We start from the raw sequence: 10642 nt of genomic DNA on the forward strand, positions 1-10642 counted from the left end.
CGGCGCTCGACATGGCGGTGGTGAAGGCGGCGGCGGCTGCGGCGGCGGTGCGGGTATTAGGGTTTGGAAGCGGAAGCGATCGTAACCTAGCATGATACCATGTAAGACAATAAGTTTTGGGGGAACCAGCACAACCCTCTAGGGGTGGCTTATCTCATTATATATAATGGATGTGTTACAATACGTATAATATACGTACATAAGTACAAAAGCTATACATAGTCTAACAGCGCGCCACGCCAAACCAGGCGATGGGCGCACGCTAAAGCTGTTTTTTGCGCGCGCCGCGTTCGGCGTCTGTTGGAGATGCTGTAAAGGGACAGTAACCAGTAATCTAGCGGTGCAGCTGAGGCTCTCCTGTTGACGTGGCCATCTCCACAGAGGTCGTTGCCCCCTCAACCCCCTGCTCCAATGAGTTGCCCGCCTCTGACGCCGGCGTGTTCTCCAGAGAAGACGCGGCATTCATCTCCGAGTCGACACGCACGCTGAACGGACTCGCCCCGCCGTTCCTCACGCTCTCGTCGTTCCATGTGGGCGTCCGGTTCGCGCAGTCGCAGGCGCTGTTCATCGCGAACTCGTCGTGCCGCGTCCTGAAGGTGGGGGACCGGAGGTCCCTCGTGTCATAGTGCTGCAGCCTCGCACGCAGCTTTCCACAGCGGCACGCTCCCGGACCCGGAGCCGGCGGTGGCCTCGGCTGCTCGGAGCCCGCTGCGCTCGCGGATGGCGAAGGTGGCGAGGTAGACGAGCAGCGTGAGGCCGGAGGCCAGGCCGGTTAAGAGGAATATCCCCCCGAAGCTCATGAATCTTAGGCCGGACGACGGGGCTACCTCGGCGCTGCTCTGTTGCAGGCACGCATCCGGCTCCCCGAACCACGCCTTCTCGATCTTGGACATCTTCTCTCGTTCCGCCAGCGTCAGTATGCCCCGCGACACGTCCCCCGTCATTGGAGAATCCTTCGGGAACACCTGCGAAACACAAGTAGGAGGAGTGCTAATTAGTCAAGTACGTGCGTACGTACGTACAAACAAGCAGAGTATAATCCGAGTTCCTGACGAACCCAACATCGTATGTGTCCTTGCAGTATTCCGACAGTCTTGTAGATGGGCCGACAGTCTTGTAGATGGGCCCCACCATCATGTAGTCCTTGCAGTATTCCGACAGGAAGAGCTTCAGGTACGGGATGGGATCTCGTCGAACACCGCGGCGACCCCGCCGTTCGCCGAGCCTCTGGATAGCGCGTCTGCGTACCCCTTCGACGAATTGTACTTCCTCATCCTGCTCTGGTCGAAGCCCATTTTCTGGAGCGAGGATTCGATGAAGCTGCCCTCCTGGTACCCTATGTAGTGGCCGTTTCTCTGGAGCTCCCTCACGTCGGTCACCGTCGGCAGGAGCTTCTGGACGGTCAGCATCGACGTCAGGCTCGCCGTGTAGCTCGACGTCAGGATCAAGACGACGAAGACCCACATGATGACGATGAACCTCGACAGATTGCTCTGAAGCTTCTCTCCTGAAAATTAACAAGCTCTCTTATGCTTAATTACACAATCACGCCCATGCAATTTACTAGTAGTAAAATTAGTGAGAAGAGTGCCTACTGTGTGAGAACGTGAGGGTCGAGAAGGCGAAGTAGAAGATGAGACCGAACTGCTGGCAGGGCGTGCCTCGAAACTCGGGGTTGATCCGGTGCTCGATCACCCACACGACAAAGCCGGTGAAGCAGAGGAAGCCGAGGCTGGCGAGCCAGAGGCCTGTGCTTAGCGGCCGCACGAAGATCCACATGTTTGAGCCCGTGTCCTCCTGCGCCGCCACCACCATCGACCACCCCGACTCCGTGAATGGCATCGTGAAGTCCACTTCGGCCATCCTGCTCGCGGTCACCGTCACGTCTCCCACGACCAGGTCGAATTTCTGCATGTGCAACCATCACTACAACGTACGTAATCTTCCAAAATGGGAACCAATACTGGACGACAGTTTGGTCGTTATGGTACTAACCTGATCGTGTACCAGGTCCACCAGTTTGTCATAAGAATCCAAGCTAACGTTCTGTGGCACGTACCGGTAGCTCACAGGATAGGGGAGATTCTTCATGACCTCATCGAACACGTCGATGCAATAGCCTGTGATCTTCTCCACTCCGGTTGTGGAATTCTGGGAGACGTCCACGAACTGCTTGAACCCGCCCATTTGGTGACACGGTCCAGCCTTTCGGAGCGGACCGTGGCTCGCCTGGCCACAGGATTTGTCTCAGCGCCTTGGCGCTGTTGGGGTTCAGATCTTGCGTGATCCCGAACTCCGGCGTCCAGAAGCTGACCGTCCTGGCTCCTCTGCCGATGATGTTCACCACCTCATACGCCGGCAGCTGCAGCTGCCCGTCTACCAGCTTGAACTTGCCGGCTATACCCTCAAACGTCGTGGCGAGCACCGCCTTGAGAAGTGATGTTCCGGTGGCCGACACGCCGAGCCGGTCCAAGTCCGTCAGCGCCGTGGTCCCTCCAGGCGTCTGGAACGCCGGGCTGGGGACGCGGGCCGTCTCGACGGCCGCAGCGATTGCCCATGCCGTGTCGTACGACCATAGCCTCATCAAGGTTGAGTCGCCGACACCCCCATCTGCCGGATTCTCCCGCCGGGACCTCGCCATCAGCCGTGCCGAGAAGTTCTTGGCGGCATCCGTCAGCTGCACGTAAGGCTGGAGGCTGACGACGCCCTGCATCGCGTCGACGTCCTCGGGGCTGAGCCTGTCCATGAAGCTGCCGACGCCGTCCGTGGCGACCCAGACGTACTCCTGGGACATCATGCCGGCCTTCTTCGCGCGGCGGAAGAGCCGCGCGGCGAGAGGATACAGCATGTGCACGACGAACACGCGCGTGGGCATCGCCATGAAGTGGTACAGCACCGCGTCTAGTCGGGCGTCGTCCGCGTCGCTGGGCACGGCGGTGCGGTCCATGATCTTGGCGCCGACGCCCTGGAGCGCGTCGGAGAGCGCCGGGAGGATGCCGGTCCCGTAGGGCGTGTCCTCGTACACGACGACCGCCGCGCGCCACCTGAAGGCGCCGAGGACGGCCGCGACGGGCGCCGTCTGGAAGGAGTCGTTGGCCGCCGTGCGCACGAAGAAGGGCGTCTGCACGGCGGTCAACGCGGGGGAGGTGGCGGAGTAGGAGATGACCGGGACGTGGGCGTGGTCGCCGATGCGGGCCACGAACTCGGCCTCAGCAGAGGTCGGAGGCCCAATGATCGCCTGCGCCTGCGCGTTCTTGATCAGGTCCACCGCTGCAACACCCATTACACAAACAGCAAAGTCACGATGTACCACGCTCAGCAAATAGAAATCCCACGGTGCACAACTTGTTAGAATACTTGTATGCGTATTATGGTGCAAGTATAAACCGTATATACGCTGTAAGACCGGTGCGGCATGTTTATCTCGTGTAACTCGGTTGGTAGGATGTTGAATTGATCTCTATCTTGTATAGTTAACTTGGAGATCAATCCAACAACCTAACCAACTAAATCTTGTAAACCCTAGCCGCATTGTGGCCTATATATAACACGCAACGCGTCCCTGCTAGGCATACGCTTAACACAATCTTTTATGGTATTCAGAGCCTCCTTCTCTAGCACATCACGCACCCATGGCCTCCTCAAGCTCTGCCGTCGCCACACCAGCCCTCATCCCGATCGCCGATCGTCTTCACCGCTCCAACTTCATGGTGTGGCGCGCGCAGGCCATGGCAGCCATCCGGGGCGCGCAGCTCGTCTCCTACCTCGACCCTGAGAGGGAGCTGCCGGCCTGGAAGCTCACGGACAAGGAAGGCAAGCCCACCGATGTGCCCAATCCGGCGTACGACATCGACAGGGCTCGCGACTCCCAGGTGCTGAGTTTCATCTTTAATTCAATCTCCGCACCGGTGATGATCCAGGTTGCACACTGCAACACGGCGGCCGAAGCTTGGGTCGCCATCACGGAGATCTTTATCTCCCAGACTCAGGCGCACATCGTCAACACCAGAATCGCCCTCTCCATGACGAAGAAGGGCAACTCGACGGTGGCCGAATACATCGGGCGCATGAAAGCGCTCGGTGACGAGATGGCATCTGCAGGAAAGCCTCTCACTGACGATGACATGGTGTCCTACATCCTGGCGGGGCTCGACTTCGACTACATGTCGTTCGTCTCCACCATCTGCGCCCGAACTGAATCCATCAAGGTGAGCGAGCTTTATTCACAGCTCATTAAACTTTGAAAGCAGGCTGGCTATGTTTGAGGGCGGCGGCCAGTCGTCCCACTCCTCCGCCAACGCCGTCTCACGCGGCGGACGTGGCGGACCCAGCCGCGGTGGTGGCCGCTGTGGCAATGGTGGTCGCTATGGAGGCGGCCGAGGAAACGGAGGTGGTGGCCGTGGCCAAGGCCGCGGTGGTGGCCGCAGCAATGGAGGGGGAGGTCGCAATGATCTTCCGGAAGTCTTCTGTCAAATCTGCACCAAGCCGAACCACACCGCCATGGAGTGCTACCGCCGCTTCGACATCTCCTTCAACAAGGAGAAGAGCGTGGCGGCCGTCAACACCAACCACACCAACTCTCAGTCCTCCTATGAAGTGGATACCAACTGGTATGTGGACTCTGGAGCGTCAGATCACATCACCAGCGAGCTCGACAAGCTCACCGTTCGGGACAAGTACAACGGGCATGATCAAGTAAACATGCCCAATGGCGCAGGTATGAAAATTGCTCATATAGGTCATGCTTATGTTCGTACCCCTTCCCGCAATCTTCATCTTAAAAATATCCTACATGTACCAAATGCCACCAAGAACTTGATCTCTGCTCATCGGCTATCTTATGACAATCACGTTTTTCTTGAAACTCATCCTCATTTTTTCTGTGTTAAGGACAAGGCAACGAGGAAAACCCTCCTCCGCGGCAGGTGTAGAAACGGGCTCTATCCCCTATCATTAGCTCCCGTAAGCTCGGGAAGTCATGCACTTGGCGCCACCAAGATCTCATCATCACGGTGGCACAATCGTTTAGGTCATCCATCTTCGGCAATCGTTCAGCATGTTCTCAAGCACAATAATATTTCCTTTTCTAGCAAAGAGTTGAATAATCAGGGTGTATGTGATGCTTGCCAACAAGGCAAGAGCCATCAACTACCCTATCCAAATTCTAGTAGTATTTCCAATGCTCCTTTAGAGCTAGTTTTCTCTGATGTATGGGGGCCCGCCCGAGATTCAATCAATAAGAAAAACTATTATGTGAGTTTCATAGATGATTTCAGTAAGTTCACTTGGATTTACATTCTCAAACACAAATCCGAAGTGTTCAAAGTTTTTCATGAGTTTCAAGCACTTGTTGAACGTCTCTTTGACCGAAAAATCATCACTATGCAAACGGACTTGGGAGGCGAGTATGAGCGCCTAAACTCCTTTTTCCGTCAGATAGGCATCACACACCATGTGTCATGTCCTCACGCCCATCAACAGAATGGGTCAGCTGAGAGAAAACATCGCCACATTGTAGATGTAGGTCTCTCACTTTTGGCTCATGCTTGCATGCCCTTGAAATTTTGGGATGAAGCGTTCCTCGCTGCCACTTATCTCATCAACCGCACTCCTAGTAAGGTGATCAATCTTGAAACTCCCTTAGAAAAATTGTTCCATGAAAAGCCAAATTATCATCCTCTCCGCACTTTCGGCTGTGCTTGCTGGCCAAATCTCCGTCCTTTCAACTCTAGAAAGCTAGAATTCCGCTCCAAGCAGTGCGTTTTTCTTGGCTACAACAATCTTCACAAGGGTTTTAAATGCCTTGATATACAAGCAGGACGGGTGTATATTTCCCGTGATGTCATCTTTGATGAATCAGTTTTTCCTTTTGCTGCATTAAATCCAAACGCCGGAACCCCTCTTCGCTCCGAAGTTCTTCTCCTTCCTGAAACCATCCCCTCTGACCCTCTTGATCATGGGGACGAACAAACAGCTGATCCATCGGGTGATTTTCATAAAAAATCTGCAGTTAATTTTGGTGGAAATCCGGTTGTTCTTCATGATTTTATGCAGCAGGCAGGCGCGGAACACCATCCAGATTCAGGTGCTGCAGATCCTGACGGCGGCGATCCCGGGGCTGATTCTCCCTCGTCTGGCGCGCCTGCCAACAGCAGCGGCGGCGTATCTGCCTCAGGAGGAGACGAGTCGCCCGCGGCGTCCCACGCGTCCAGCCGGGGGCCCACAGGCGAGGGCCCGGAAGCGCACTCCGCGCCTGACCAGACGAGCGCGCCCGTCCCGAACCGCCAGGTGGCGCGGTCTCCTGCACGCGGTCGGGCCGACCAGGCGGGTGCTTCGCGGATAGGAGGCAGCATCCGCCTCGTCCCTCGCGCTGGCCAATCAGATGCAGTGCATGCGCTGACAGCATCCGCATCGGATCGGATGCGTCTGGATCGGCTGCTCCGGCTCCTGGTACGAGGATGAATGGATCTTCTGCGGCTAATGGTTCTGCGGTTATTCTTGCACCAACACAGAGGACAACAAGGTCGCAACATGGTATTTTGACACCAAAAATACGTACGGATGGTACAGTCAGGTATGATAAGGTGCGGTTTGTTGGTCTTACCACTACTGGAGAACCACATAATTTGTCAGAAGCTTTAGAACATAAAAACTGGAAAAATGCAATGGATGAGGAATACAATGCTCTTATGAAAAACAGAACATGGCATTTAGTTCCTCCAGCCAAAGGCAGAAATATAATTGATTGTAAATGGGTCTATAGAATCAAAAGAAGAGCAAATGGAGAAATAGATAGATACAAAGCAAGATTAGTTGCAAAGGGCTTTAAGCAAAGGTATGGGATAGATTATGAAGATACCTTCAGTCCAGTTGTAAAAGCAGCTACTGTCAGACTTATTCTCTCTATTGCAGTATCAAACAACTGGCATCTTCATCAATTGGATGTGCAGAATGCGTTTCTTCATGGCGTTCTAGAGGAGGAAGTATATATGAAGCAACCACCTGGGTATGAGGTAAAAGATAAACACAATTATGTTTGCAGGCTTGATAAGGCTCTATATGGTTTGAAACAAGCACCCAGAGCATGGTACTCTAGGCTGAGTGAGAAACTCCAAAGGCTTGGTTTTCGACCATCCAGAGCTGACACATCTCTGTTCTTCTATAGGAAAGGGAAAATCATCATTTTCATGTTAGTATATGTTGATGACATTATTGTTGCAAGCTCATCACAGGATGCAATTAAGGCATTGCTTGAAGATCTAAGAAGAGATTTTGCTCTAAAAGATCTTGGTGATTTGCACTACTTCTTGGGAATAGAAGTAAAGAAGGTTAAAGATGGCATAGTCTTAACTCAAGAAAAGTATGTGTCAGATGTGTTAAAACGAGCAGGTATGATGAATTGCAAGGTTTCGAATATGCCTCTCTCAACTTCTGAAAAATTGTCAAAAGAAGAAGGTGAGCCACTAAGTGCTGAAGAATCTACAAACTATAGAAGTGTTGTAGGTGCCTTGCAATATCTAACGCTTACAAGACCTGATATATCTTTTCCTATTAATAAAGTATGTCAGTTCTTGCATACTCCTACTCTTGCACACTGGACAGCAGTAAAGAGGATCCTGAGATATCTAAGAGGCACTATGAGTACAGGTTTGAAGGTCACAAGGTCAACATCAACTTTGGTGAGTGCATTTTCTGATGCAGATTGGGCAGGTTGTCCTGATGATAGAAGATCAACAGGGGGCTTTGCTGTTTTCTTTGGACCAAATCTCATCTCATGGAGTGCACGGAAACAAGCTACTGTATCAAGATCAAGTACAGAAGCTGAATATAAAGCCTTGGCTAATACTACGGCAGAGTTAATATGGATTCAAACCTTACTAAACGAGCTTCGTGTAAGTCATTCTCCAGTTGCACGTTTGTGGTGTGATAATATTGGTGCAACTTATCTTTCAGCAAATCCAGTGTTTCACGCAAGAACAAAGCACATTGAAGTGGATTATCATTTTGTGCGAGAAAGAGTAGCTCAGAAGCTACTTGATATTCGTTTCATTCCCACCAATGATCAAGTTGCAGATGGCTTCACTAAAGCTTTATCTTGGCGAAAACTAGAAGAGTTTAAGAACAATCTCAACTTGGTAAAGTTATGATTGAGGGGGAGTGTTAGAATACTTGTATGCGTATTATGGTGCAAGTATAAACCGTATATACGCTGTAGAACCGGTGCGGCATGTTTATCTCGTGTAACTCAGTTGGTAGGATGTTGAATTGATCTCTATCTTGTATAGTTAACTTGGAGATCAATCCAACAACCTAACCAACTAAATCTTGTAAACCCTAGGCGCATTGTGGCCTATATATAACACGCAACGCGTCCCTGCTAGGCATACGCTTAACGCAATCTTTTACAACTAACATTGGTTAGCCGTAGTTGACCTAAAATTATGTAAACGTAAGATGCCGGACGGTGAAGCGAGCGGTGGTGATTGAGCTTACCAGCAGAAGCGGCGCGAAGAGGGTCCCCCGTGGAGTCCCTGAAATGGAGCGCCACCCTCATGGCCGAGCTGAGGTGCGCGGCGTAGTAGCCCTCCACCGCCATCTGGATGCCCGTCCGCCGCCTGCGCCCGACCGGCGTCGTCAAATCCAGGATAACGCCGACGCGGGCCTGCGCTGGCGGCGCGCTCTGCGCCGTGGCCACCATGCTCACCTCGTACGAAACCAGCGCAGCTGACAGGAGAACGAAGGAGAAGAAGGAGGGAGACCGCACCAGGCAATTTGCCATCATCTCTCACTGCATATATTAGCCCGATCACTACTACAGCTTCTACAAGGTGGCTGCTGCGGCTCTGCGCTATAATGCTCTCTAGGTCTCGTGTCTATATATATGCAGCATGGCGACTTGGCGAGATTGCGTGTGGACTTTATTGACTTTGCGGCGTTAGCTGGTGTATGGCAAGTAGTACGTGGCAGCGCAGGAACCGGTCCAAAGTCGCGGGACCAAAGTGGGACGGGAAGACCGGAAGACCAAAGACATGCACTGAAGCTATGTGTCGACTAGTAATTCGAAAGCTGGATTATTTTCACGGAATGGCGTCCGATTGTAAAAACTATTACATCGAGATCCTTGTATCACCTAACGGACAACTACTGCCATCAGGATGAGCTGATGACTATGTCGTTATATTGGCGTACTTACCAGAGTGGTCATGACCTTGTCGATGACAGTCAGGAAATCTTTGTTCCCGTGCCCATAGAGGCTAGCATCCCGGATCCACGGTAGCTATCTTTGAACCCCAAATCAATCTGAAGCACCTGACAATAGAACTTACAGACGTGCACACATGACAAGAAATCCTAACCTCGCCACCATGAGGAGACAATAGGAATATATGCGAAGCTCAAAAGACCATCTCGACAATGAAGCACCGCCAGGCGCCTCTGCGAGGACCACACTAACCTGCACACGGTTCTGAACAGTACGAAGCCCCACCTGAACGAGGGCGAGCCCAAGAAATTTTATTACATGCCGAAGGCGCATTCCTCGGTCAGAGACAAACCTTTATGTGTTAATCAAACCTTAGGGTTACAATCCGTGCTATAGAATATGCGACACACTAAGTCATTGATGGTACATATCCAACGGCTGTAAAATAGATGAACCGATCGTTTTGAACTGTTGGTTCCTTTGATCGAACTAACAATATACTCTTCTTCTCGCGAATCGTCCTGAAAAGCTAGTGAACCAGGCATGCGGTGATGGCAGATTAGTAGATTTTGGATCATACAACTGATGACAGCTAAATAGGCAAAAGGCTTTTCAGAGCAGTGTTTTTTTTCAAACATTACATGTCTTTTCTTCACTAAAATTTACGCGCATTTAGAAGACACGTTCATGTTCATTGTAGAGATTAAAGCATTGTTTTATCTTCTACTTCCGTTCTTTTATTCTATTGTTCACGCCGGAGCATATAAATCTGAGCTCCAGGTCACCCTTTGCAGTTTACCCTTTTCTAAGTTACTTTGTTGCAAAACAAGGACTAAATTTGGGTAAGTTGTTCCCCACAACTTGTTCACGAGACATTGGATCATTTTTTTTTGTATTACTAGTTTCACGAACATGAAAATGTGAGCCTGGTCTAGCTCCTTCTCTCGAAAGAAAGTGAATAGAACTATGGAAGGGATTGGCAGGAAATGTGTACAGTAACTTTACAACCAATTGTGCGCACATATAGTCACATAGTTGGTCCCAAGAGTATATGAACATTGGCCAGTTTTACATTAACAAAATCTCACAACCACAAATCGAGAGAGTAATAGTGTCTGGACTCTAGAGACTACCCACTGAGGCCGCGATGCATTGCCGGTGTGCACGGGATCTTCTAGGTCTATGTGGGTTGAGTTTGTGTTTCTCGGTTTATAGGCCTATTTATCAGGTAAACCCAACAATTCCTAATATTTTGGTACATATTTGGCCGTTCCTTGATAGAAAGAAAAAACAAGACGCTTGAAGAAAGGTTTTGTGTTACACTTATGAATCTAATATATTTTTTGTTAACATTCCCATGATTAGGTAGAGTTTTTCCGTGCAGTGTTACAAGGTGGTGTGACAAACACGGACAACATCACTTGGTTGCGTACTTGACCT

At 51.2% G+C, this 10642-nt stretch overlaps 1 pseudogene; it reads right to left on the reverse strand.

Annotated features, from left to right (window-relative positions):
* Nucleotides 1–298: 298 nt before the first annotated feature.
* Nucleotides 299–8779, reverse strand: LOC123042098 (glutamate receptor 2.7-like; annotated as a pseudogene).
* Nucleotides 8780–10642: the final 1863 nt, after the last annotated feature.

This window comes from Triticum aestivum, chromosome 2B (genome assembly GCF_018294505.1).
Source record: "Triticum aestivum cultivar Chinese Spring chromosome 2B, IWGSC CS RefSeq v2.1, whole genome shotgun sequence".
Lineage (NCBI taxonomy): Eukaryota > Viridiplantae > Streptophyta > Magnoliopsida > Poales > Poaceae > Triticum > Triticum aestivum.